This window comes from Geotrypetes seraphini, chromosome 1 (assembly GCF_902459505.1).
Source record: "Geotrypetes seraphini chromosome 1, aGeoSer1.1, whole genome shotgun sequence".
NCBI lineage: Eukaryota > Metazoa > Chordata > Amphibia > Gymnophiona > Dermophiidae > Geotrypetes > Geotrypetes seraphini.
The window spans coordinates 515,473,483-515,501,121 of record NC_047084.1 but is presented as its reverse complement, the minus strand read 5'-3'; the positions used below and the strand labels follow the sequence as shown (position 1 = coordinate 515,501,121).

The 27,639-nt window shown below is 43.1% G+C and overlaps 1 long non-coding RNA gene across 1 annotated transcript; it reads left to right on the top strand.

The window, feature by feature from the left end:
- The first annotated feature begins 622 nt into the window (after positions 1-622).
- LOC117366791 lies at positions 623-20,827 on the top strand. The gene is made up of 3 exons (XR_004540651.1): positions 623-872; positions 16,368-16,421; positions 19,831-20,827. It is a non-coding gene; the product is annotated as an uncharacterized LOC117366791 (long non-coding RNA).
- The last annotated feature ends 6,812 nt before the right edge of the window (positions 20,828-27,639 follow it).

Below are 27,639 nucleotides of genomic sequence, written 5' to 3'. Positions count from 1 at the left end.
GCATGAAGATGGAGCTGAGAGAGGCCAATCAGTAATTTCCAACAGCTTTATGCAGATAATGTCACTAAAAATGATCACTGATTGCTCCATTGCTATCCGGCACCACACAGGAGCTGACACGGGAGAGCAAGCGTTTTCTGTGCGATGCAGAAAATATTTGCTCTTCAGTTGCAACAGCTCTGCAGGCAAGAGCAGTGGGAACAAAGAAGCAAACTCTTACAGCTCTGTAGATGATTTAGAGTTTTCAGATGTACCAAGGATGACTCCTCCCAAAAAATGAGCTCCACCACTCTAGTGAGTGGGACTGAAGGTCAATGAGTTAGGATTTTCTCGTAGTATATTTGGGATATAAGTTTGTCATGATAGAGGGTCTGAAGCCTTGAAGGGAGGGCTGCTGGTCATGCTTATTGACAAGTAATGCATCTATAATAGATTTCTGCATCATGAGTAACGTGACCATTAATTTTTTTTTCCTCAACACGGGACAGGACCCCGGACCTTTCCCCCCTCCGGTACCTTTTTTTAATCTCACAGCTTCCTCCTGTCCTGATGCCTTCCGGCAGTGGCAGAGCAGTGCACAAGGCAGGCGCAAGCTTTTTGCACACCTGCCTGGTCCCGTGACACTCATTGAATGGCTGCCATCAGTTCTCACAGTAATTAATTGTTCGACGAGCTACTGAAGTTGCCATTGCTCTAACTCTATTTGCTGTGACAACACTTTCCAGTAGCAGCCCAGTCCAAGCATAATAAAAAGAGGTACAGTCCAAGAGCCAAGTGGAGATTGTCCTCTTGATAACTGGCGCTCCAAGTTTGTTAGGATCAAATGACAAGAACAGCTGAGTGGATTTTCTGTGAGGTTTTGTCTGATCCAGGTAATAAGCAAGAACATGTTTGCAGTCCAATGTGTGGAGTGCAGCCTCACTAGCATGAGAAAGTGGTCTTGGAAAGAAGACAGGAAGAACTATAGGTTGGTTGAGATGAAATTTGGAGATGACCTTTGGGAGGAAGTTAGGATGAATTTGGAGAATGACTCTGTCAAGGTAGAATGTTGTGTAAGGAGGATCTGATACAAGAGCTTGTAGTTCACTGACTTGATATACAGAAGTAATAGAGATGAGGAAAACCACTTTCCAAATGAGATATTTAAAATATGAAGGCACTAGTGGTTCAAAAGGTGGCTTCATTAGGGTTGAAAGTACAACATTAAGATTCCAAGCTTCTGGAAGAGATTTGATTGGTGGCTTGGTTTGAAAAAGGCCTTTCATGAATCTGGAGACTAAGGGATGTATTGAAAATGGCCTTTTGTCTGGAGGTGCATGAAAAGCACTAATAGCACTAAGATGAACTTTGAAGTAGTTTTATGGCCAGAGTTGAAAAGATGCAAGAGATATTCAAGTATCGATGGCAGGAGAGATGTTTCTGGTTGCAGAATATGTTAAATATACCAGTGTGAAGTGAGTCCACTTGAAATGGTAACTTTGCTGGGTGGAAAGTTTTCTGGAAGCTTCAGTGATAGCTGATACTGGTGCAGAGAGAGGAAAAACATCTACTCATTGGGAGAAAGATGCCATGCTGTGAGAACTAACAAACATAGGTTGGGATAGAGACGAGATCCTTCATGTTAGCAATGTTGGAAAGATTTGTAGCATGATGGGTTCTTGTACAATGAACTGAAGAAGGAGAGGGAACCATGGTTTTCTTGGCCATCGGGGTGCAATGAGTATCACAGTAGCCTGTTCTTGGTGTAATTTGAACAGAATCTTCCCAAGTAGAGGTTTTGGAAGAAAATCATATAGGAATTTGTCCAGTCTAGGAGAAAGGCATCAGACTCCAAATCATTGGGAGTGTAGATTTTGGAACACAAAACTGGAAGCTTGTGATTGTGAGGGGAAGTAAAGAGATCCACTTATGGGGTCCCACAATTGGACAGCTGAGTTGACCACTTGTAAGGCTGCAGAAGTCTGCTGAGATTGTCTACTAAGATGTTCTGTTTTCCTGCCAGATAAACTGTTTTGAGAAATATGTTTCAAGGAATCACCCAGAACCAAATTTTGATCACTTCTTCACAAAGTGGGCGAGACCCTGTGTCTCCTTGCATGTTCATGTAGTATATGGTGACTTGATTGTCCATTCAAAGAAATACTACTTGATTGGGAAGGCAATCTTAGAATTTGAGTAGAGCATTGCAGATCACCCACAGCTTGAGGAGATTGATGTGGAGAATTTTAACTTGAAAGTTCCAGTTGCCTTGAGTATGGAGGCTGTCGAGGAGGGCTCCCCAACTGAGCATGGAAGAATCCATCGTCAATATGGATTCTTCCAATTTTGATGGAGTTGAGTATGAAAGAGGAGGCCTCTGGACAGACTGAGTGGTGACAGCCACTACTGAAGGGAGTGGTGAAGCACTGAGGTTACTTGCAGTTGCTGGGATAGCGTATCAGTGGCTTAGAACCATTGAGCTGAGAGTGTCCATTAAGGATCTCAGAGATATAGATGGGCAAATGGAGTTACATGAACTGTAGATGCCATGTGACCTAGAAGATGTATTATTTTATGTGTGGTGATGCTTTGAAGAGTAGAAACCTTCTGGCAGATATGAATTAGATTGTCGAGTCTCTGTTGCAGTAGAAAGGCTCAAGCTTGAGTTGTATCTAGAAGCGCCCTGATGAATTCTAGAGTTTGAGTGGGTTGGAGATGAGATTTCTCGTAACTAGCTACAAATCACAGAAGTTCTAACAATTGAACTGTTGCATTCATGGCTTGGTGAGCTTGCTGAGATATTGGGCCTTAATCAACCAGTTGCCTAGATAAGGGAATACATGAAAGCTGAATGAGAAGAGGATTGCAGCTACTACCACTAAGCATTTCTAGGTGCTGAGGCCAGACTAAATGGTAGAACTTTGTACTAGAAGTGGCGAGTTCCCACTCGAAACTGAAGGTGTTTTGTGTGGAGTGGAGGAATGGTAATGTGTTGTATGCTTTTTTGAGATCTAGAGAGCATGGTCAGTCATTTTTCTCCAATAGTGGTAACAGGGTTCCCAGAGAAACCACACAAAACTTCTCCTTCATCAAGTATTTGTTGAGAGCACAGAGGTCCAAGATTGGACAGAGACCTCCTGTCTTTTTTGGTATGAGGAAATACTTGAAGTAAAACCCTTGGCCCTTCTGTAGAGGAACCTACTCAATGGCATTGAGCTCGAATAGTTTCCAAGTTTATTATTCAGTTGATATACCGTCTATCAGTGATTTATCTAGATGGCTGAGAGCTCTTGTTGAAGTAGTGAGCACTGACTGGAATTGAAAACTGACTCTTTTGGAGGATGATATGGAGGTTTTGTTTGCAACTGAAGAGCAAAACCTTGTCTCACTATTTATAGGAACCATTGGTATGTTGTTATGAGGGTCCAAAATCCATGGATCCAATAGGAAGAGACTAAGACAAGGGCTAAACTAAACTAAACTAAACCTTAGGTTTATATACCGCACCATCTCCAGGGTTGTGGAGCTCGGCACGGTTTACAGGAATTGTAAAGAAAAGGAACTACAAGGAGAGGGTTAGAAGAGGATCAGAGGAAAGAAGGACGTTAGCAGGCTAGGATGTCAAAGAAGAGGGAAGTGTTAGATTTTTGAGAATAACCAGGTTTTCAGATGTTTACGGAAGGGTTGGAGAGCACTCAGGTTGCGAAGGGGGGAGGTAAGGTTGTTCCAGAGCTCGGTGAGTCTGAAGTGGAGGGAGGTTCCTAGTGTTCCTGGGAGGGAAATGCCTTTTAGTGAGGGGAAGGATAGCTTCAGTTTTTGGGTGGGTCTGGTGGTATTAGGATTTGATGAGTTCCAAGAAAGCGGAATTAATAGGGGGAGGATGCCATGGATGATCTTGAAAGTTAGGCAAATGCATTTGAAATGGACTCTGGGAATTATCGGAAGCCAGTGAAGCTTGAGAAGAAGCGGTGAGACATGATCATATTTACTTTTTGCAAAGATAAGCTTGGCTGCGGCATTTTGAATCCGTTGGAGTCTGTGAAGGTTTTTCTTTGTTAGGCTTATGAAGATAGAATTGCAATAATCCAGTCTGGATAGAATGATGGATTGGACAAGAATGGCAAAATGATTTTGGTGGAAACAAGATCTTACTTTCCTCAGCATGTGGAGGCTGAAATAACATTTTTTTATCAGGGAGTTGAGGTGGTCATTGAAGGACAGTGTAGAATCGATAATGACACCCAGGACCTTGCTGGAGAATTCGAGCTGCAGTGTGGAGCCAGAGGACAGTGGGATTGAGGTGGGAAGCTGAGCTAAGTTTGGGCCGAGCCAAAGAAGTTTTGTCTTGGATTCATTCAGTTTCATTTGGACGGTGTGGGCCCAAGAATGGAGGTTCGAGACACAAGCGGAAATGTTCTCTGAGAGATTGGTGAGGTTTGAGTCAGTCTCAAGAAGGACAAGGATGTCATCAGCGTAGGTATAAATTGTTTCAAGGGAGGATAAACGAAGGAGTTTTAGAGAAGACATATAGATGTTGAAGAGGATAGGAGATAGAGGAGAGCTTTGCGGGACTCCGCAGGTTGGTATCCAGGGAGAGGATGAGGTGCCATTCATGTTGACAATGTAGGATCGGGAACGGAGGAATTTTGAGAACCATTCGAGGACTGTAGAGGTGATGCCAATCTCAGAGAGTTGGTGGATTAGAATATCGTGGTGAACGACGTTGAAAGCGGCAGAAAGATCGAATTGCAGGAGGACGGCGAACTTGTTGTGGGAGTGAAGTTGTTGAATCTTGGAGATTAGGGAGGTCAGTAGGGATTCGGTACTGAAATTGGGGCGAAAGCCATATTGGTAAGGTAGGAGAATGGAGAATTTCTCAAGGTAGGATGAAAGTTGGGTCGATATGATGGACTCAAGCATCTTAGTTAGGAGAGGGATATTTGCTATTGGGCGATAGCTGGCTGGTAAAGAGGGGTCGAGGTCGGGTTTTTTCAATAGAGGGGATAGGACGATACGGCCCATTTCTGGGGAGAATAGGCCCGAATGTAGGGCGGAGTTTAAGAGTTTGGTGATGGAAGAGATGGCCTGAGAGGGTATTTCCTCATAGAGGTAAGAGGGAAATGGGTCTAAAGAACAATTGCAAGATTTCAGTTTGAGACAGATTTTAAGGATGAGGGATTCGGATACGTGCTCAAAGGTAGACCAGAGTCTATCGGCTGGGATAGCGATAGAGGCCAATGAAGTGGCTATTGGAGTGGGGTTGGGGTCCGTGAGCACCAAGGAGTTGTAGGAGACTGTGGGTGGGAAGGAGCATCGCAGGGAAGTGACCTTTTCATTGAAGAATTTTGCAAGGACTTCAGCTGAGGGAGAGGAGGGAAGAGAAGTGGAGTCCATTTTGGAGATTAGAAAGCGCCAGATTTTGAAAAGTGTGCTACTCTGGTTATTGGATCTGGAGATTTTCTCGCCGTAGAAGTTCATCCTTGCTTTTTTTAGTGCTGAATTGTAGAGCTTAATGTTGACTCTCCAGGCTTGTCTATCTATGGGGGAGTTAGATTTTTTCCATTTGCGCTCCAGGGTGTGACATTTTTGCTTCAGTTCTCTGTGATAAGGGAGGTACCAGGGGGCTTTGCGAGGATAGGAGATAGATTTAGTTGAAAGGGGAGCGAGGGAGAGGAAGGTGGATTCGGAGAGGGCGGTACAGTTATGCCAGTTGGATTCAGGATCTGCATGCTTAGGTGCAGAGGAGAATTTTTTGAGGAATTTTGACCAAAACAGGTTGCTTGAAATTTTTTTGCGAAAAGTGATGGAATTAGTGGAGCGGGGAGGGGTCCCGAGGTGCGACATGAAAATGGGGAGGCAGAAGGTCCCAAGGAAGTGGTCAGACCAGGGGACCTGTTCCCAGATGATGTCGCTGACTGAGGTTTTGTAGGTGGTAAGGTCCAGGAAACTGATGAGGTCTAGGGTGTGTCCCTTTTCATGGGATGGGGAAGGTGAAGGGGGGGGAAATCCGAGAGAGGTAAGGAAGCTCTTTAGTTCAATCGTATCCTTGTTGGTGTTGTCATCAAGGTGGAGATTAATGTCCCCAATGATCAAAAGTCTTTGAAATTTGAGGAAGGCATTTGATATGGTTTCGAGAACGAGCTCAGAGGATTTGTTCCAAGGGGTGGGAGGGCGGTAGAGAAGTAGGATACCCAGTGGGTGAGGTTGGAGTTCGTCATTGACCGAGATTAGCATGTGTTCTAGAGAGGTGTGGCTGCTCTTTTCGATGAGCTGGACATCGAAGAATGATTTGTAGATTAGTGCCAGGCCTCCTCCTTTTCGGTTAGATCTGGGAGAGAAAAGACCTTGATAGCCGTGGGAGCAGAGTTCATTTTGCGTAAATATGTCATCTTTTGTGATCCAAGATTCCGTGATGCATAGGAATCCTGGGTCAGAGTCTTCAAGTAGGTCCTTCAGGATTTGAATCTTATTGCAAGCAGATCTGGCGTTGCAATAGAGTGTAGGGACTGGGGTGAACGAGTCAGATGCAAGATTGGGGAGATTTGCGGGGGGGACAGGTTTTAGGGATGCGTGATTGACTCTACGAGGGTTTTTTTTGGAGGGATGGTTTCTGGTGCGCAGCAACGTGGGGATTCTGAGGCCAGGGCAGATGTTGAGATCAATGGAGGGGTCGGGGAGGTTGGGGAAAGGAGGTTTCAAGCATGGGATGGTGAGGGGAGAAGAGCAGAGCAGGAGGAGAAGGAGCCATGAAGGGGGCTTGTTGATGAAAATTTTTTTTTTTTTTTTTGTGGGGTAAGAGCTAGGTAGTTTGAGTCAGTAGAGGAAGAAGGTTGGCATGGAGCCCGAGCCTTGGAGGAGGGTGGACTATGATAACTAAGCTGGATAAGTGTCAGGCTAGTGAACTGGATAGGCTGTTAGGTTATGAACTGGGAGGGTCACCGGGAGGTGGGATAGGAATCAGAACATCTGGGAGTCAGACTTGGTAGCAGAATAAATGACATGTAAGAATAATGAGTGGCAAATTAAGGCAATGATTGAGGTTAGGATCAGAACAACTAGAGAACAAGGTAAACTGGATAGATAGATAACTGGATGATATCAGAACAGCTGGATGCTGTCCTGTAAGAGTTTTCAGTAGGGTAAGAATGGGGGTTTGGACCAATCAGGTCAGTCAAAGGTATGACGGGGCAGTCCTTTTGAAAGTAGATGTGGGAAGAGACGCTGGTGGTTTTTTTTTTTAATTTTTATTTTTAAAGTCGGCTCTTCTGTGTCGGGAGGGGGGCGGAGCAGGGCTCCCACGCTCCTCTCCTTGTGCAGAGGGGCCGGCGAAAGAGGCAGGTTCCTCCGATGATGTTTTTTAGGCGAAACTCGGCTCTTCTGTGTCGGGAGGGGGGCGGAGCAGGGCTCCCACGCTCCTCTCATTGTGCAAAGGGGCCGGCGAAAGAAGCAGGTTCCTCCGATGATGTTTTTAAGGCAGAAGTCGGCTCTTCTGTGTCGGGAGGGGGGCGGAGCAGGGCTCACACGCTCCTCTCCTTGTGCAGAGGGGCCGGCGAAAGAGGCAGGTTCCTCCGATGATGTTTTTAAGGCAGGTCGGCTCTTCTGTGTCGGGAGGGGGGCGGAGCAGGGCTCACACGCTCCTCTCCTTGTGCAGAGGGGCCGGCGAAAGAGGCAGGTTCCTCCGATGATGTTTTTTAGGCGAAACTCGGCTCTTCTGTGTCGGGAGGGGGGCGGAGCAGGGCTCCCACGCTCCTCTCCTTGTGCAGAGGGGCCGGCGAAAGAGGCAGGTTCCTCCGATGATGTTTTTTAGGCGAAACTCGGCTCTTCTGTGTCGGGAGGGGGGCGGAGCAGGGCTCCCATGCTCCTCTCCTTGTGCAGAGGGGCCGGCGAAAGAGGCAGGTTCCTCCGATAATGTTTTTTAGGCGAAACTCGGCTCTTCTGTGTCGGGAGGGGGGAGGAGCAGGGCTCCCATGCTCCTCTCCTTGTGCAGAGGGGCCGGCGAAAGAGGCAGGTTCCCCTAACAAGGGCTGTGTTATGCTGGCTATGCTCTTGCGAAGTAAGTCAAAAAGACTGCTGAGATTTTTGCTGAGTCTGAGTCTTTTGTTGCCTAGAACGTCTTTGAGAAGGAACCGTGGAGGATGTAGATTAATGATATCTGTAAGAATAGAAATAGCACTTTGGGTTGTAAAAGTGCTTAGTTGGTTGAGGCTTTTGATGATTTGCAGCAGAAAGAGTAGACATGGACTTCTCATGTCTGTTGATCTTTTGGGTGGGCTCTTCTATCTTTTCTCCAAATGACTCATCACCCAAGCAGGGAATATTGGCCAAACATCCTTGTACATTGGCATCCATTCTGACACTCATAGCAGGAGGTGACATCAAAAATGTCAAAAACTGATCTGGCCAACAGTGTTCCCTCTAAGCGGGCGGGTGTTGTGAGCAAACTTTTTTCACTGTGAGCTAAAAATATCGGGCGCCAGCAAGTTATGAGCCAAATAAATATGTTGCTTTCTACCACAGAACTTCCTTACGTTTGTATGGAATCTATCCCCTTTCAACTTTAGAGAGTGCCCTCTCGTTCTCCCTGCCTTAGCTACTAAGTCTATTCCCTTCAGTACCTTGAATGTTTCTATCATGTCCCCTCTCAATCTCCTCTGCTCAAGGGAGAAGAGGCCCAGTTTCTCTAATCTTTCGCTGTACGGCAACTCCTCCAGCCCCTTAACCATTTTAGTTGCTCTTCTCTGGATCCTTTCGAGTAGTACCGTGTCCTTCTTAAAGTACCAGTGCTGGACGCAGTACTCCAGGTGAGGGCGTACCATGGCCCGGTACAGCAGCATGATAACCTTCTCTGTCTCTTCAGTCCAGCATCTGCCCCTTCCATTCACTGTCTGTCTTTCCCTGCCATCTCTCCTCCTGCCCCCCCCACCCCCCAATTTGGTCTAGCATCCATCATCTTCCTTCTGTTCCCCTCATGGTCTGGCATCTCTATCCTTCCCTCCCCCCTGTGGTTTTTAGCATATCTCTCTTCTCATTTCCTCCACTCAGATCTGATCATTCTCTGCTCTCTCTTCCCTTTTCTTCTCTGGTCTTCCTTCTCTATTTTCTGCCTCCATCTAAATTAAATTCTTTCTTACTATTTAGTCCCATTTCCCTCTTTTCACTGTGTCTACACACAGCTTGTCACCCCTTTCCCTCACCCCTCCATTATCTTACTATTTTCTTCCCCCTTTATTTATCTCCTCCTTCCATCCAGTATGTGTTCTTTCCCCACTTCCATTCAGCATCTGCTCTCCCTTCTCAACTGACATCCATCTGCCTTCTGCTCTCTCTCCCTTCTTCTCACTTCCATCATCTGTCCCCTTCTCTCTCTCTCTCATCTCCTCCATTCCATCATCTGCCCCTTCTCTCTCTCTCTCTCTCCCCCCCCCCAACTTCCATCATCTGCCCCCCTTCCCCTCACCTTTGTGGGTCACTTTCTTTCCCCTGAGGGTGGCTCATGTCACAGGGGAAGCTTTGGCCGAGCAGAACCGCTTGATTGACAGTGGAACTTACTTGATTGATGTCGATGCTGGGGCCCGTTGCCGTTTGAAGGAAAAAAAAAAAGGTGGAAAAAAGGAACCTGTAAAGGCGAGAGGAAGGGAAACCTCCAGGACAGCTGCTTTTTGCCCTCCTTCAGCGGCCCAAGAGTTCAGACCAGCAGCGGCAGCTCTGTATGCTTTTAACTTCGGCACAGAGCTGCCCCTAATCAATAGTTTAGCGCGGTTTCATGAGGCAGCCTCGGGGCCTTTGATAGCCGGCCCGCTTCGATGATGCGATGTGGGCCGGCCTAGCAAAGGCCCCGAGGCTGCCTTATGAAACCGCGCTAAACTATTGATTAGGGGCAGCTCTGTGCCGAAGTTAAAAGCATACACAGCTGCCGCTGCTGGTCTGGAGGTGCGGAGACAAGGCAGGAGGCAAACGCGGTGGAAGGCAGGAGTCCCGGCGAAGGCAGGAGTCCCGGCACAGCGACTGCAACAGGAAGTTGCAAGTCAGTTGACGCCGGCCTTTCGTTGCGGCGGGGACCGAATCCTTCGCGGACCGGCAAGATTTTGTTTGCGGACCGGCGGTTGAAGAACTGTGCTCTACACTGTGTGCGCTGTGACGAGAAACTTGTGCGCTGCGAGGTAATATTTTGAGCGCCAGCGCACCCCAGCGCAGCTTAGCGGGAACGCTTGTTTCCAGGAGGTCATTGGTAATATGTTGGAAGCTTAGTTTTCTTTTATCACCAGTTTTGTGCATTGTAAAGATATTTATTGATTGGACTTCTGATGAAGGCTTTCGCTGAAACACTGCCAGTCATACCTAATAAAGGGCTTGTTCCTTTGCATCACATTCACTTGCTTCGCTTGTTCCCACTGTGTTTACTTGACTTTGGAATGAGGTAAAGTACATTTATAGTGTGTACTTTTTGAATCATTTCTTCAACGTGCAAGTTAGAATGAAGAAGTTGTACTATGAACTTTCTATAAATCGTGCAGTGTTCTGTGCCTATCTGTGCCAGCTCCTGGGATATCATCCATAGGAAAAAAGGTACCAATTTTTTTTTTTTTCCCAGTCACGCTACAGGTTGTCAGAAAATAGGCACTGCTAACTTGGAAGAAAAAGCAGAGTGGGTGAGAGTTCACTAATAAAGCAGCTCCCTGACTCTCCTTCCTTTGGGGTATGTTCTCTAGACAGGTCAGACAGATTAAAAAGACGCTAGACAAAAGCAATCAGAAAGTCAAAGAAGAGAGGGAACAAAGTCCCTTTAATTCACTGAAGCTCCTCGGGCCTTTTTCCTTAAAAAGATTCACCTATCACAATGTTGAAAATAATGAAATCAAATCTGTAATGATCAGATAAAATATAGAAACCCTTCAGCTGTTGGCAGTTTAAAAACAGCCAAATACAAAGAAATGCAAACAGGAACGGTAGCTGTATAATTTCTGTCCAGGAGGATTCTGCATCATTGGGGCTTTTTGCCTAGTTAGGGTAAAGGGAGCTTATGGACAGTGGTGAGAGGCACCTGGGGTGGTGGCACCCCTTCCCCATTCTCATCTCTGGCTGGCCCCCCGCTCCTCCCTGCCGCATGCACCCCTTCCCTTCCCCCATACCTCTAGTTGTTCACTGCCGCGAACAATAACAAATTCAACGTGTTCCTCGCAATCCTGCCAGCTCTCCCTCTGTCACTTCCTATGTGTGGCACCAGGAAGTGACGTCAGTGGGAGAGACGGTGCAGTATTGGTGTTGCTATACAGAGTTAGTGTTTCTGTGATGGTTCTCTATACCTGTGCTACAGAAGGTGTTCATTGGTGCTTTTGGGTATCATGGCATGGTGTATTTATATATCCTTTACTGAGTATACAATATTCACCACTATCTTCACTAATATAAAGTACTCCCCCGATATTCGCGGGGGTTCTGTTACAGGAACTCCCGCGAATACGTTTTTTCATTGGGGAGACTGGAGAGGGCAGCGGGAGAGGCAGGAGAGAGCAGCCGGAGCGCCAGCGAGTGCAGGAAATCACTCGCTGTATGCTCCGACCGCCTCTTCCTGCACTAAGTCGGGCCTTACCAATCAGGAGCTGCGTGTCAAAGCAGCTCCTGATTGGATAAGGCCCGACAGTGCAGGAAGAGGCGGTCGGAGCATACAGCGAGTGATTTCCTGCACTCGCCGGCGCTCCGGCTGCTCTCTCCTGCCTCTCCCGCTGCCCTCTCCTTGTCGGAAGTTCACGGTCGGAAAATACCGCGAATGACCGGGGGAATACTGTATATACAGAATACTATTTATGAGATACAGTGACCAGAAATGTGCACAGTATTTGAGGTGCAGCCATACCATAGAGCAATACAAGGGCATTATAATATTTTCATCTTTGTTTTCCATTCCTTTCCTAATAATTCCTAACATTCTATTTGCTTTCGTAGCCGAAACCACACAATGAGCTGAGGGTTTCAACGTATCCTCAACAGTGACCATTTCCTGGGCAGTGACTCCTAACGTGCACATTGAAAAAAACAAACAAACTGAGGAGAGCAGGAAACAAGTCCTGATACAGGGAGGAGAGCACATACCACTGGAGAAAGCTAGGGGACAGCCAGCACACGCTACTGGCAGCTCCAGAGCTGCTGGAAAAGAACAATTCTAAATGGGAGGGGGGGGAGGAAGGAGGGATTCCCTTTTGTGCATCACAAGGAGAGATCATTTAAATACTAAAGAGCTCCGTGCAATGCATTTGCATAGGGTTCTTGATGGCTGCCACGAGAATCAGTAGCAGCCCTGGAGAACCCTTTTTAACATCGGGAGGAGGGTTTCCATGACAGAAAAGACTGCTTTAATGAGTCTTACTGGCATGGAAACCTTTATGCATTAGGGTCCTAGTTACTAAAAACTGGCACTAACAGTAAAATAACCCATCTTAATGGTAGCCCATGTTGAAAACTTCCTCCCTCAGTCATTACTAAGGGCTCCTTTTATCAAGGCGCGCTACGGGGGTTAGCGCGTCGGACATTTCATCATGCGCTAACCCCCCCGGCAGCCTAAAATCCTAACGCCTCATTAATGGAGGCGTTAGGTACTAGCGCGGCAGGTGGTTTAATGCGCGGTATTCCACGCATTAAACCGCTACTGCGCCTTTGTAAAAGGACCACTAAGTTTATGTAGAAGAAAAAAAAAGCAGTTTTGGTGAACAAGATAAAATAGAAGGCTTTATTTTGGTTAAATGTTACCTCTAAAGATGTAATTGAACCTTATACTGTGAGAGATGTATATGAGCCTTCTCAGTTAATTACTTTTTTTTATTTAGTAATAAGCAGCTATGAGATATTCTCTTACCTTCCTCTCTTGTGCTGGCTACTTCATTGCTCTATCTGTCTTATTTCTTCTTTGTATATTTTACCTCAGGACTTATATTTTCTAGTATTGAACCTTTGATCTTTCCTTTCATTAGTGGACCAGTAGAGGTTTTTGACTTTCTTTTTCAGTATTCTCTTCATTTGCATGTAACAAATATAATCAATTCCAGTTCTAACAAAGATATAGTGCATTTCTTCAATTCTAAGACGTCCTCAGTTTTAAGACCCACCCCTCCTTTTCATAGGAGAGGGGAAACACTCGTTTCTAAAATGACCCCCCCCCCTCACACACACATCGTTAATTCTGGTAATTTTACAGCTCCATCATAGGAGAGCAAGAATGAAGAAGGGAGAGCCTCATGTGGCCTTAGAGCCCACTGTCCCTGTAAGGAACTTGCTCATATTGAGTTCTTCTCCCTTCATTGGTGGCTATGTGGGTGTTGTAGTGGAAAAAATAAAGAATTAGTCCATGTGATTTGAAATTTTGGACCTTGATTCTAAGAGGCCATCAAATATCAGCTGCACCTACTTTACACAAATGCTCTGGATTGCACAATTGCATATGCCTGGTTCCAGAGCTATAGGCAGCCCAGTAAAGATGCACTTGTCGTGATTCTATTCCCTCCCCCACTTGACCCCTAGGCTCAGGATGGGTCCTATGCTGACCACCAATGGCCTAAATGGGCTCAAAACAGTTTGAAGACAACCCATGGTCAGGTAAATTTATATATATAGTGGGTTGTATAACTTTAAGTAACCTGAAGATAATTACCACCTACATACAGTATACATTAGTTGTTCTTTGATATGCATTAATGGCTTAGTATATGGGCTCCCTTTAGATTTTAAAATCTTGTGATTAGGGAAATATCTACTTTACTGGAAAGAAAGTTTAATTATGACTAAAATTCCAAATCCAAAATTTCACTCCCTGTTTCATATATGAATGATTTCATTGGGATTATGTTTATGTTTATTCGTATTTATAGACCGCCCTTTGCTACAACAACAAAGCGGTTTTCAAAAATTAAAAACAGAAGGAAAAGAACTCCATTGTCAGGAAGGAAGCTCGTAGATGCCATCTAGCAGCGGCATGGCGAGGATGAGCATGATACGATGCGATAAAATTTTTTAAATAATATAAATGCTGCTATCAGGAATCCCTCCTTAGGATTATTCACTGGAAAAAATGAAAACTCCAGTTAGGGTTGTTTTCAGTGGCCTTCCTTTCCTTTGGGGCTCATATAACTACAGACAAGCAGTCTTGACACTCCCCTTCATGCCTCACTTAGGGTCTGATTCTACATAGGGCGCCTAACTCAGGGCTAGATTCTCAAAAATTTGTATTAAAAACTGATGGGCCACTGTCATACCCATTATTGTAGCGATTTTAAAAAAAGCAAGTCATTCTCCAAAAAACGCTCATTCAAATAAGGTTGCTGGAAAGTAGCAAAGATTTGCTAAATTTGCATGTGCCCATCGCTGGTGATAGCGATGAGCACATGTGCAGAATAAATACAAAAAAACCAACAGCAACTAATCGAGCTGCTGAAGTCAAATGACCCCCCTCCTGGCACCCTCCCCGGCCAAGCAATGCCCACTCCCTCCTGCTGCCAAGCAAAGCCCCCCTAACACCCCCCTCCCAACACCTCCCCCTGGGAGCGGGAGAGATGCCCACTCTCTTATACTGCCAAGCAATGTACCCCCCTGGCAGAGGAAGAGATGCCCACTCCCTCCAGCCACCATACAACCCCCTCCCCATGCCACCAACAACCCCCCACTCCCTCCCCCTTACCTTGCTTACGACGGCAGGCAGGAGGAATGCCTACTCTATGGCCAGCAGGCTCGCCTCTTCAAAATGACAGGCCTTCCCTCGCATCGGGGAGGGGCCTAAGGCATTGATTGGCCCAAGTTTTTTAGGGTCTTTCCTATGGGAGGGACCTTAGATGTCTGGGACAATCAGAGCCTTAGGCCCCTCCCTGGTGCATACCACCCAGGATGCACCAGTGTATGCTGATAATGAATTTTATTGTACACTGCTTTGAATTTCAGATTAAGCAGTATAACAAATTTTTAATAAATCTTGAAACCTTGCCTGCCATTTTGAAGAGGTAAGCCTGCTGGCTGGAGAGCATGGGCATCCCTTTGGCTAGCCATCATAAGCAAGATAAAGGGGAAGGGCAGAGGTCATTGGAGCCCCGAGAGGGTTACGTGGCAGCGGAAGGGAGTAGGCATCTCTCCCGCTGCTGAGGAGGAAGTGTCGTGTGTATAGGGGGGGGGGTCGCTTGACAGCATCGGTGGGAGGGAGTGGGTATCTCTCCCGCTGGAGGGGTAGGGGAAATAGCAGTGTTGGGTGATTGTGCGATGCAGCAGGAGAGAATGGGCATCTCTCCTGCCAATCTTCAATTTTGGGTTTGTTTGTTTTTTTAATTTTAATGGGTTTTTTTTGGTGTGGGGGGGGGGGTCTAAGCTGTTAAACACTGATCAGGCACTGATCAGAAAGGCAATGACAGCTTAGACCTGTCGGTAAATTTTGACCGCAAATGTGGCACGAGGTTAGAGAATCACTCAGCGATTGTAGAGAATCACTCAGAGTGATAATTTTAGTATTAATGACCTCACTGTACTACATTTGCATGGCAGTATTGGAGACTGCTAGAAAACTAGGAAAAGACCTCAGTAAGCCATTCTAATAATCTGCCTCTAAAACACATGCACGGTAAACCGGCCGGGACCAGTTTAGCGATCACGTTAAAGGCAGATTTTAGGTTTGAGAATATGCCCCTCAATAAGCACCTAGAAAAGCAATACCTACTACATGTCAATCAAGTTAAGCACCATTTGTAGAATTGCAGCTGCCAGTGCCTAAATTGATTTAGGCACCGATAGGCATTCACTCCTTAGGTGTCAGTATATTAAGCCAGGAAATGGCCTAAAATACTGGTGCCTAACTCAATCCATGCCCAGACTTCACCACAAATCCAGTGGGTGCCTCAGTGTAGACACCTACATTGAAGTGGTAGGTACCTACCAGCTAATTAATTTTTAAATTGTTTTTTAATGGTATTTTCAATTATCAGCACCAGTTAAGTCAGTTAACTCGCAACAACCAATCAGCTAGCAGCTCTGCATGGGTAGGAGTGAAGGAAGGTCACTCCTGTTATGGTTCACCACTGGACCACCAGGGATTCGAAAGGTATGTGGGCGAGGGAGACATAATGGTCACCATAAAAAATTGTCAAAAATTTACTCCAAAAATTCAAATCTCTGCTGGTCATGTAATATTGACATTTGACCATATGTTATTTCATTGTCCTAACATTTCCAATTTTTGGATGCTGGTTTGGATTACGATATGTGACATTCTACTCATACAGTCTCCAGTATCCTTCTTGTTGATAATTTTTGGAGCACTTGTTATTGATGACAATTTAGACAAGTATCAAGCTAAACTATTATCTTGTTTATTGCAAGTAGCACTCAAACGTGTATTAGCCAGTGTTATTTTTAATTCCCAGATCATTCTGAATATCCTCCTGCAAAGCAGAGCCCTTAAAGAGTCCTCTAAAAAGGTAAAAGTTGGTGTATGACAATGAGACTTTTTATGCTATCTGTGTGTTATTGTACATAAGGCACTGAATCATGGCTTAGCTTGTTGGTCAAAAATAACTTTTTCAATTCAGGTACTGTTCAGATTAGCACATTGAGCCTTGCAGTGTTTATCAGCAGGGAACAACATCATAAAATTGTATCTTATTCAATGCAGCTCTGAGCTCCTGCAGCATCCTCTTCAGCTTTTCATTCTCGTCTTTTTGATTTTTTTTTTTTTTCTTTTTATTACTGACAGAATAAGCACAAAGTGGTTGAGTCATACAACTGTGGAGGGAAAATGGCAATAAATAAGTTTTGCAGTAGTTGTAAATAAGGTGTGCATGATAAAGATTTAGGGGTCCTTTTACTAAGGCACACTAATTGATTTAGCATGCGCTAAATACTAATGCACCCACTATGGGCGCGTTAGCATTTAGCACGTGCTAATCTTTAGTGTGTGCTAAATCGATTAGCGTGCGCTAAATCAGTTAGAGCAGTATTTTTCAACCTTTTTAATACCTGTGGACCGGCAGAAATAAAATAATTATTCTGTGGACCGGCATCGGTCCATGGACCGGCGATTGAGGAACACTGGACTAAGTCGTAGGCCAGACCCCGCCCATCTCTACCCAATCTCTACCCGAGACCCTGCCCCCATAATAGTACTAATTGCACCTTGCATGTCCCGTGCCTCATCTGGAAGCCTTCCCTCTGACGTTGCAACAGAGAGAAGGCTTCTGGTTCAAGCACAGGATGCCCGTAGGAGCCACTGCCCGTGGCTTTGTGCACTGAATCAGTTAGGAAGAGGGAGCTGGCTCAAAGATAACGCCGCATCGATCACACCTTGGACCGGCGGCTGAAGAACACTGTGTTGGGCCTGATGCACGTGCTGGCCCTGTGGACCAGCAGGAAATTTCTGTGGACCGGCACCGGTCCACGGACCGGTGGTTGAAGAACACTGAGTTAGAGCACCTTATTAAAAGGACCCCTTATTTATTTAAAAAAATTTCTAACCCGCCTAGACCTAAGCGGTTTACAAAACTACAAACATATTTTGGGTTTTGAATAATTGGGGGAGAGCTAATTTTTGGACTTTTTCTTTTCAGTTCATGTTAGAAACTAATATGTGTAAATTATAACACACATAAAAATGCTTCAACAGATATACAGTACTCCCCCGTGATCAAAAACAGGAGAGGGCAGCTGGGGCACCGGCAGGTGCTTAAATTGTACTTACGAAGCCGGGCACATTTTCCAACCGCTTCTTCCTGGTACTAAAGTCATGGTTACACCAATCAGGAGCTGCATTGATACACCAGGTAGCGTGTCAAAGCAGCTCCTGATTGGTGTAACCATGACTTTAGTACCAGAAAGAGGTGAACGGAAAATACCGCAAATTACTGAGTCCGCGATTTGCGAACCGCAAATTCACAGAGGTTTAATGTAAATCAAATTTATTTGGATCAAGGAGTTATAATTGTAGGCTACTATTAAGATGGATTATTTTACCTCTAACTCATGCTATTTTAGCACAGGTCTCATTTTAGGCAATGACTCCAAGTTAATAATAATGAGGGCTAACTGTAAAATAATACAGGGTTGCAATTACACCCCTTTGAATATTTATACCTTAATTCCCAAACTTAGGGCCTCTTCTATCAAACTGCACTAGCAGTTTGTAGCGCGGTGAGCCGCGCTGAATGGCCCGCACTATTCTTGACACTCATAGAGTTCCTATGAGCGTTGGGAGCAGCGCAGGCCATTCAACGTGGCTCTCTGTACTAAAAACTGCTATCGCAGTTTGATAGAAGAGGGCCTTAGGCTCTGAAACCAGGAGTAACTAGGCTAGTGCCAGTCCTGAAAGAATTCTTACATCCCCCACCTATTTTTATTTTTTTTTTTCACATTTGCGGCACGGTCATAAATTTACATTAAAAGTGTACAGTAATCATTTATAACACAAACAAGCATTTCTTAGACAGCATTATCTACCAGTTACAGTTGATCGTGCACCTGATACCACACTAACTTGCACAAATGGCACTAAATCTATTGACATTTGTCCAAAGCAATTTAAACAAGTAGGAGCATCTCCTGCCTACTTAAATCACTTGTTGTTGTTAGATACCATCAACTCATGTTCAAGTTCTAGTGACTTGATGAATTGTGGATCTAAAAAGAAACTGGTTTTGTACTAGTCCGGAAAGATCTTCGCTCATGACCCCCATGGTTGTTTTCATGTGTCCAGCCATCTGATTACTGGTCACCCTCTTTACCTGGTTCCTTCGATCTTCCCAAACATGATGTCCAAGTTTCCAAGTTTATTAAAATTTTACTACCCCGCACCTTGGAAAAACCATCAGGGCGGCATACAATCTAAGGCCCATTGGTTACCGATAAAAAGTAGGATTTCTTATAAAATCGCATTATTAAGCTTCAGAACACTTCAGACCAAATCTCCCCAATTTATCGAAAAATACTTGTTTCCTTATGAGCCGACGTGCTTTCTTAGAACTTCAGACCGTAAACTACTTGCCATTCACTCGTTGCGAGTAATTGGCACCAAGCATGAAGACATCTTTTCTGTGGTTGCTCCCCAGCTTTGGAACACTCTGTCCGCTCTTGTTAGAGAAGAAAATAACTTAGATCACTTCAAGGACCTTCTTAAAAGCCATCTGTTTAAAGAAGCCTTCAATACCTAGTCCCTTTCTATTCCTTCTCATTTGAAGCTATCCAAAGAAACAAGAGGTAGCATTTACCCTCCTTGTGTCCTTTCCTTTAACATTTCCTATCCTTTTCAATTGTATTGCTTCTCCGTCTACCTACCGTTTCTTATCAGTCCTGTCTAGACTGTATAATATCAAGTATGCCATTTAATGTTGTTTTATCTCTCTTTTGTAATAATTTATACTGTTATTGGTGTTTTTATTTTATTTTTTACCCCTTACATTTTAATTGTAAACTCACTTAGAAACCTGATAAGTGACAGAATCAAATTTTAATAAAAACCTGAAACCTGAAACCTTCATCATTTGGGCTTCCAGTGACATAGTCGGTTTGATCTCTTCCAGAATCAATTTGTTAGTTCTTCTGGTGGTCCACCAAATGCCTAAAATCCTTTGGTAGGACATTTTATTCTGTACTGTTGCTTGAGTTTATCTAATGATGCCACAGTCAGCAAATTTCTGCCAGTTAGTAGAGCGAAGGTGAATCTCTCATAGAGCATATTGTCTCCTGCTGACAGGCAGAAATATGATTGTCCAGAGGCTTGAATTCATAAGCACAATGTCTCTCCTAGAAGTATAACTTTATTTTTTGGAGTCTCGGGGTCTTCACCTACATTTTCATGCAGGTCTTATTCCTGATTCTTCCTTTTGCCTACATTTTCAGCAGGTCTTATTCCTGATTCTACCCCACCAGAGAGACCATGAAGGAAGAGCTGAGCCAGACTCTCCACGAATGGACGAGAGTTCGGGTATGGAACCTGAAGCAATGGTATCGCTTCAGTCCAGGAAAATGATCAGCGTGGTAAAGGAGCAGCTGGAGAAGAACTTCATCAGAAATTTATTTTGCCTCAAGTCCAGAAACCAGTCCTGCAACCATCCTCAGGACCAGGGCCCACTTGAAACAGGCCTCAACACCGAAGACTTCTCTCCTGTTCCCCAGGTGAAACCCCTATTAAAAAAAATAGACTCAGACACATTTTTATCCCCTTAACCGCTGTTACACTTACCAATCTGCAAAGAATTGGAATGTTTTGCCAACAGAAATTAGGCTGGAAACAAAACTGAAATATTTAAGAAACACTGAAAAACTTTTCTATTTTTAACTGTTAATGATTATTTATACTTCTGGCTTTTTATGTTCCCGGTATTTAACTTGAGATGGATTATTTTAATATGAACCACATTGAAAAAATGCAGAGTATAAATGGAGCTGTAATGTAATGTAATTTTAAAAATCTGGGACAGTGACTTTTCTGTGATGCCTCTTTGCTTTGGCCATTGTATCAAGCCATACCATCTCATGATCTCTGATGCTCTGGAGGTTTTCTACATGAAGATTAAAAATGTTTCTTTATTCATACGTTTCAGGAACAGTAATCTCTCTTTCCTCATAGTTTCTATTACTGTTCTTAGGAAAGACCCTTATAGGGAAGCCAAAATTTCTTTACTTTAAACTGGTTTCACAGTTTATTCCAATTCCCACTGAACAGGTTAAAATCTCCCCAAAGCATTTCCTCCTTCAACCTTACCTTTGGATGTCTATAACCTAACCTATGTCAAATTTTCTTACCTATATCAGAAATCTTGGCTGGAAAGAGTAGCCTAATGGTTAGAGTGACATAAGAATCAAAAAAGCATGATTCAAATCTCACCGCTACTCCTTGTGACCTTGGGCAAGTCATGTAACTTTCCATTGTCTCAGATACAAACTCAGAGGTCCTTTTATTAAGGCATGCTAATTGATTTAGCACACGCTAGCGATTAGCTCAGGCTAAATGCTAAGGCGCCAATAGAATATAATGGGCGCCTTAGCATTTAGCGTGCACTAATCGTTAGCGCATATTAAATCAATTAGCATGCGCTAAATTGGTTAGCGCACCTTAGTAAACGGACCACTCAGATTGTAAGCCGACCAATGCCTATGGCAGCTGAACTTACTCTGCTTCAATAACTTGCAAGTGCATTAAATAAATCTATAAAACCAGCACACGTGGAAGTGCTGCTTCACCCTTTCAGGGAAGGGCACAGTATCTCTTTCTTTTTCCATGGCTCCTGCATTTGAGTGCTTTTGATTGGTGGTGGTTCTTGTTGTTTTACCTATACAGGGGAAAAGATACATAACTAAAGTAGGCCCTTTGAATAAGGCAGTTGAACTTGAGTATATTATTCCTTCTCACAGATACAGATTGATATTCTAACAATAAAATTTTCTTACAATTCAACTTCATTAGCAGTGATAATCTGACACAAAAAAAGAACAATTCTATAATAAGGCATTTACCTTAGGTATGCCTAAGGTGATCATACGTCCCTTTTTGAATGGGACCGTCCCGTTTTTGGATCCCCTGTCCTGTTGTCCCCACACACAGTTTCGGGATGCCAAAATGTCCCGTTTTCAGCTGATTGGGGACAACTGGATAGGCGATCACTTCCTCTCTCTCCCTGCCGTGCCAAAGCTAGTCTTGCTCCATTGCCAGATTCAAACACCCCCCCCCCCCCCCCACCGGTCCACCGCCGCTGCTGCTTGCCACCCAGAAGCCTTCTTCCCGACATCAATTCTGACATCAGAGAGGAAGTTCTGGGCCAGCCAGGCAGTGATTGGCTGGCTCGGAACTTCCTCTCTGACATCAGAATTGATGTCGGGAGGGGGAGGGGCGGAGAGAATACTTGTAGGCCTGGCGCTTGTGCAGTGCAGTCACTGCATGCACCTTGATGTTGCTGGATCAGGGAAGCAGGGTGCGTGGGGGCAGGGAAAGAAGGGTGGCTTGGCTTGTCGGGGGCAGGGGAAGCAGGCAAGCTTGGCTTGTCGGGGGGCAGGGGAAGCAGGCTGCGTCGGGGAAGCAGGGTGGCTTGGGGGGGCAGGGAGACAGAAAGAAATGAAAGAGAGGATGCGTAGTCAGAAGGAAGTCCAACCAGAGTCATGAAATCACCAGATAAAGGTTAAAAAAATGATTTTATTTTAAATTTAGTGATCAAATGTGTCACTTTTGAGAATTTATATCTGCTGTATATATTTTGCACAATATTTAATGGGATCTGATCAGTGGGGGGGGGGGGGGAGAGAATGGATCCGGGGGTCCTGTCCCATTTTGAGGAAAAAAATAAATGGTCACATTAGGCATGCCCCACTTCGACCTTAAGTTCAGAGGTAGAGTTTTGCTACAGGGGAAGGGAAGAATTGGCTAGTCGATCATCTCCCCTCTCCATATAAATGTCATGAATTTCAGAACTACAATATAACAATGTACACTTTCCTCCAGTGGCTGCTTGAAAGCATCCTGACTCAATTTACCAAATAACATTTTTTTATTGGAGAAGATCGCAGCAGATTGTTTCATCTGCCCACAACTGCCATATGACGAGCTTGTTTTCAGCTGTGTAGCATCCGTTTACCCTCATTTCATCATGTCAGTTTTTGCAAGCCAATGGTTTATTTCCATCCTACCCACAGAAAAAGATGAGAACATTGCACTTTAAAAAATAATTGCTTACATCCTATTGATTGATTTTTTTTTCTTTTTTTGCACAGATATAGATTCAGAGCGTTGCCAGAGATATTCTGTAGTTTTCATACAATGACGCAAGGGCTATTAATATAACCCTTATGATATGTTAATTGAAAAGAAGGCATTTTATTCAAATGAAGACCAATCAATTTTATCATCAGGTTCATCAGAAACTGCAAAAGACGTTTGTCGCTTTTATACTTCAAACAGTGCTATATGTATTTCATTTTCCAGGCCACTTATACAACTGACTACAGGTTTAGAATGAAAGTAAAAATAAAACCAACTTTAAAGTAAAAATAAAACCAACTTTGTCAAATAAGTTAAAATTGTTAGGGAATTCTCTTTAGTTTTAGTCTTTATTTATTGAAAATTTACAAATAAGAAGAAACATTCTAAACATGGGAAGTGAATAACACAGTAAAAAAAAAAAAAAAGAAAAAAAAAACCCAAATAAATAAGGTAGTGACTATACACTCAGGAGGAAGAAGCTAAGTAGATTTTAAGGCAGACCATTTTTGTTGAAGACACTAACCCCCTCTTCTATTAAACTGCGCTAGCAGTTTTTAGTGCAGAGAGCCGTGCTGAATGGCCCACACTGCTCCCGCCGCTCATAGGGACTCTATGAGCGTTGTGAGCAGCGCGGGCCATTCAGCACGGCTCCCCGCACTAGAAACTGCTAGCGCAGTTTAATAGAAGAGGCCCTAACAGTATTATTCTTTTTTGAAAGATAACATTCATATCTATAAATAAGACAGGTCAAGTTGCACAATTTGTCATAGCATACTTGTGAAAAGTTTTTCCAAGAAACACAAATTTTTAAAGCAATTGCTAATAATGCATCCATAATTAGTCCATCACGAGTAAATAATGAGGATTGGAAACATATACCCGTAAGCAAAATTATTTTGTATGTACATGAAAAAGAGAAATTAAATATATTACTTATATATAGATCAAATAGATGTTGGCACTGTCATACTGATATAGGGACTTTAGATCATGTTATTTTTTTGTCCGCTTATATTTAGCTTTTGGAAGTCAATTTGGGGACAAATAAATATAGTCTTAGAATCGGATATTCCATTAACATACGAAGCAATAAATTGTGGTACTATTTTACATATTAAACCTACCCTTGATAAATTTAAAAGCCGCCTTTTCTTGATTTTAACTGGAATTGCGGTTCAAATGATCACAAAAAACTGGAAAAGCCATGACAGATTAAATTATACATTTTGGTGGACAAATGTATGTAATACATACAGATATGACAGAGTGAACACAGATATGCTTAGGGTTTAGTGTTTTATTTAACAAAATATGGAGTCCATTGGCTTTATTTGCTGTTTAGCATTAAAAAAAATAATACACTGCCTTCTGAGTTTTTTTCATTACACATCTGGGTTGGGATGGGGAGGTAGGGTAGGGAAAGGTACTGAAAAATGGATATTAAATTTTCATATTTAAGATGTTTAGTATTGTCAATATTAATAATTGTTAGAAGAGGGTCGAGTATAGTTATGATTCTATAACATTAGTTTGAAATAGTGTATTATTTGTAATTTTTTACTATTTTCAATTAAATGTATTACACTATTGTAATTTAATAAAATAATAAAAATGTTAAATAAAAAAAAATATATATATATATATTACTTATGGTAAACCATATTTCAACTAAAAAAAGAATACTCATAAAGAAAATGTTTCACATTGCCAGTTTGGCCACAGGGATCAACAACTTTTAGATAGAGAAGGATTGAGTAGATGTGACCTCAAAGGGGTCCATAAAGACCTGTGCATAAGAAAATACATGGATTGCATTGTAGATGTGGATTTGGAGGCTTTGAATGCAAAATACCACAATTTTATCCCAGTCCAAATCATTAATAGGTTGTTGTATGTCTTCCTCTCATACCTTACAAGAGTCAAGTTGTTGGATGGAGGGATACCTTTAAAGAAGTTGTATAACTGTGATGCAACATGACCTTTAGAAGAAATTTTGATAGAAAAAAGTAGATATCAGGTACTGATTGTAAGTTACTTAGAGAAATTTTACTATTGCAAAATACAGATCTTAATTGAAGCCATAAAAAATGGGGTATCTTTCAATTTATATAATTCTTGGACTTCAGAAAATCTCCAATTTTTGGTTACAGGATCTTCAAAGAAACTAATATCCTCAATACTACATTTTTGCCAAGAAGTCCAAGAAATATGCTTTTTGTTCATTAGAAAAGCTAGATTATTCCAAATTGATAAAGCAAATTAATTGGAGATAGGAGTCCAAATGATGAAGCAAATCATGGGATTGTCTTTTCCCAAACTAGTAACAGCCATTCCAACTAACTTAGAGGTCCTTTTACTATGCGCACTAACCGATTTAGTACACGCTATTCGATTTAGTGTGTGCCTTTTTTGATGGACACCTTATCATGTAGCACGCACTACTATTTAGTGCACTAAATCAAATAGCACATGATATATCGGTTAGCATATTCTAAATCAGTTAGTGTGTCTTAGTAAAAGGACCCCTTAGATAGAGGTATAGGATTCATGTAATTTTGTTGGATGTGTGACCATCTGGAGTTGGAAGAAATAGATGGTGGCCTTAATAGGAAGGCCTTACGGTAAAGAAATAGATCTGGAAAATTTACTCCTTCCAATAATGTAAGTGATTTTAATTTATTTAAGGAGATCCTCAGAGTTTTGTTATTCCATAGGAATTTGGTAAGTAATTTTTCCATCAATTTATAGAAGGAGGGAGGGAATAAGATTGGAAACATGCTTAGCATATACTGTATATAATTTTAGGGACAATCATCATTTTCAGTGAATCTAATCTATTCCTCTAAGATAATTTAATTGCATTTTAAAGAGATTTGGAAGATAAAAGGGAATACAGTGGTCATTTAAAGTCATTAATTCAGTTTTTATTCCAGTTAATTCTGTAACCAGAAAAATTAGAAAGGAGGAGATGGTTTTAATAAGTTCCTGAAGTGATTTTTCTAGGTTAGTTAAATATAAAAGTACTAGTGTTTTAGCCCATTACATTCATTACAGTAATGGGTGCTAGAATAGCCCCACCTATGCCCGGACCCTGCCTCCCACTGATCCCAGTCCCACCACCTCATCTTTCACCATTTCCTTTGTACCCTTTTGGCCCTCATAGATCCTCCATTGCATTTATCACCTGACAGAGTCTTTACTTACCCGAGGCGGCAGCAGCAGTCCTGACGTACCAACCTTTCCTCCCTCAGTGCCCCAAAGCAGCAGTGGTCCTACCATTTCCATCTCTCCCTTTCCCCCTTTCACACCCTCTATCATCTCTCTGACCCTGTTTCACCCGTTTTGCCATCTTTCCCTTTCCTGTCCCCCTCTGTCCTTCCCCAAGACCATTTCTCTCTCCTGCCCCCTCCACACTCCTTAAAGTCTATCTCTCCCTATCCCCTACCATCTCTCCTGGTCCCCCTATTAGCCCCTCTGTCCTTCTCATCCATCTGTCTCTGTTTCCTCACCTCCTGCCTCTGCAGAGCTCTCGCAGCTCCTCCTCGTCCTCCTCCAGCCAGGCTTCAGCCATCTGCCGCCTTGGCCTGCAGCCGCCGCGGCCGACATCCGCCTCGGGGGATTCTCAAGCATGCGCACTCCTACCTGCGGTGCCCTACAGCGCACGGAAAACGGGAGCACACAGGTGGGAGTGCGCATGCGAGCTTAGGGCTTTATTATATTAGATTCTATGTTGGGCCACATCCAGGCTTCAGCATTGAATATCCAGATTTTGCAGATCTGGCAAATTCATAGCCAGTTACGTTTATATTCAGAACTGAGGGCTGGAGCACTGGTGGGGTGAAGAGAGTGGAAGGATAGATACTAGATTGTGGATGGGGGTGAGAGGCACCGATACAAAAGTTGGCTCAGGGCATCACAGTCCCTTGAACTGGTCCTGTCAGCACTTAATTAACCATGGGTTACCACATAAAGCTGGGACTGTTTTTTATGCAGTTACTCCAGTTGATTAAGTACTGAATATCGGCACTTAACTGGCCAAGAGCTGACTCTGTCCCTCAAATATCCAGTCTTCACTTAGGTGTTAACCAATCATTTTTAGCAATGATAACCAGTTAGGTACTGTTGAAAATGAATAGATTGCCTCCAACAAGTGATTTAACCGGTCAACGGCCATTTCTAGACGATTAAATTGTTTTGAATATTGACCAGTATGTCTTTAAGTATAGTACTGTAATATCTCTGTTGATTTCTAGTGGTGTAATGAAAATGAAATGCACTAGTTTGCAGTTTCCTATTGGTGGTTGGAACAATGAAATCTGCCTGTATGATTAATAGATTTGCCACATTTTTTAACCTGTTGTGTCTGATTACTAGTGTTTCCCTCATGCTAAATTTCATCTGATTTCATTAAATTTTCAGAGTTATTTTGCTCTCAGACAGACAGACATTCTCAACCCCCTTTTTGTATAATTCTGCCAACATCTGTTGGATTGGAAAAAGTAATAAAGAATGTGCTTAGTAACAATTTTTTTTACAAAATATTATGTCAATAGATTGAGTGCCACCTGTGCAAACTGGTGCCAGTATCAGGTACTGGATCAACCATATCAGAAATGGGTAGACAATGCTATCTAAGAAATGCTTATGTGTGCTGTAAATATTCTAGATTTTTTTATTATTATTATAAATTTGTGATTGAGAGTTCTGAAAGGCTGGACTAGTGGTTCTGTCTACCTAAGGTGTGGTTTGAATTTTGGATTTTCATTTGTGGATTTGTTAAGAGAAGCAGTGTGTATTTAAGACTCAGCTTTTGTAAATCTTTATTCATTTTTATACGTACAATAAGTGTGATAATACATAAACACATTTGCACATTGAGAATATCACTTAATATTCAGCAATAATACCGTTCATAAAATCTTACCTCCCTCCCTTCCCACCCCTTCATAATAAGT